Source organism: Silene latifolia, chromosome Y (genome assembly GCF_048544455.1).
Source record: "Silene latifolia isolate original U9 population chromosome Y, ASM4854445v1, whole genome shotgun sequence".
NCBI classification, from domain to species: domain Eukaryota; kingdom Viridiplantae; phylum Streptophyta; class Magnoliopsida; order Caryophyllales; family Caryophyllaceae; genus Silene; species Silene latifolia.
The window spans coordinates 53,056,980-53,058,875 of NC_133538.1; the positions used below are offsets into that span (position 1 = coordinate 53,056,980).

At 42.8% G+C, this 1,896-nt stretch overlaps 1 non-coding gene across 1 annotated transcript; it reads right to left on the reverse strand.

Moving 5' to 3' along the window:
* Positions 1-1,130: 1,130 nt before the first annotated feature.
* LOC141635578 (small nucleolar RNA R71) lies at positions 1,131-1,236 on the reverse strand. Its single transcript, XR_012540255.1, has one exon. It is a non-coding gene; the product is annotated as a small nucleolar RNA R71 (small nucleolar RNA).
* Between the last annotated feature and the right edge of the window lie 660 nt (positions 1,237-1,896).

Here is a 1,896-nt window from a genome sequence, read left to right on the forward strand (position 1 = left end):
AATCTGGTTAAATTTAATCATGGATCGGAAGATTGGCCTAAATAGACCTCGCTATGAACAGAGACTACCCCGATGAGGACTAAGTTAAGTTAGTGGAAGTTTAGGATAGAAAGTGGACCTGAAGGACCTTTCCATATCCGTCTCGCAGTAATTTATCTAAGTTGTTTACAGTTGAGTCACTGGACTACCGTAGTGAACCGAAATGCTGACATGCCCCTTCTCTATTTGATAGTTTAATTCTATTTTTCTGCCTTAATTGCTCTTTCCTTATTTCTCTTGCCTTAAAGCTTTTAGTTTAGGAAATCAAATTATAAACCCCCCCATTTCTGATCAAATAGACGGACTCTTACAGATATCTTGCCTCCCTGAGGAGATCGACATGACTTCCCTAGCTATATAGTTAGTTTAGTTAGTTATTTTTGATAGGTACACGACAGCCCTGTCAAATTTTGGCGCCGTTGTCGGGGAGGCAATTGCCCTATCTGTCGTTGTTTCGTTTATTTTATCCGTCTCAGAGAATTTTTATTCCTTGAGGCAGTTCCTATTCATTTTCTTTCAGTGTTATGTATGCCCAGGTCTCACAGGTTTGAGTTAGTTTCAGCTGATTCTGAGCCAGAGTGACTGTTCAGGCATAGACTCCGTCTGCAAAGAGAATCACGAAAGGAAGACTTGAGTACTTTCAAACCAGAGCTTCAACATTTCCTTTTTACAGAAAATCCATCTTTTGAAGAAGATACTTCCATTCAGAAGCCAACCAGTAAAGATGCCGAACATTGCTAGTCATTCGGAGCCTAAAGCATCATCAATTCCAAAGGGTTTCAATCTCCAGACTGAGGATGGGAATACATTTGACATCCGTCCTTTCTATATCAATCTGGTGGAGAGGAATCCCTTTAGAGGTGTGGCAGGTGAAGACCCGAGGAAGCATATGGAGGTGTTTACGGACTACTATCCCCGCCACAAAGGGGGTAACTCAAGACAAGATTAAGGAGGTTATGTTTCCTTTTTCTTTGACTCGACTCACCAGGAGTGGTCGATCGATTTGGACCGCACGGCCGCGGGGGTCACAGACTGGGAGACCCTTGCTCTTGCTTTTTATAAGAGATATTTCCCTCCGCAGCGCACTAATCAGCTGAGGGCCAAGATTACCAGTTTTAAGCAAGCACCTGATGAAACTTTCTATGAAGCATGGTGCCGTTTTAAGAGGTTGGTGAGGTCTATTCCTCACCATGGTTTTAATCCGTGGTTCCTGTCAAATCAGTTCTACAATGGGCTATACGATGATCACAGAGCCATACTTGATGCATCATTCAACGAAAGATTTCAAAAGAACACCGACGATGATAAGGGATGGGCTCTTATTGAAGAGATGGTGACCCACTGTGCTGAGTACAGAAACCCGAGGGACAGTATTAGAACAGTTCATGCAGTCGATAAGCAAGTTGTGACTCAGCTGGAAGCCATGAATGCTAGGTTGGATAAGTTGGAACTGCATTCTACTGGGGAGCCTCGGACGGTCCATTTGCTTACTAGAGGGGAGACTGTCACATATGAGAGGTGTGGGAGCAACGACGGTCACACTGTTGTTGGCTGTCTTACGGAGAAGGAACAAGTCCTTTCTTTTCAACAATACAGGCAAGGAAGGGGTTCCTACTGTTGGAATATGTGTCCTCCGACAATAATGCGATCACGACTGTTGATCATGATGATCACATGTTTAAGTCTCATTAAAAATGAATACAATTGGGAAGTAATTTTATTATCACAATCGGTCAACATATATCGGTAATGATTGGGTCGACTAGAGTTTGACATTACACATCGTGATGACGGTGGTGATCAGTTGACCCCTAGGTCATACCTAAAGGGCAATACTCTTAATTGATTATTTAATTA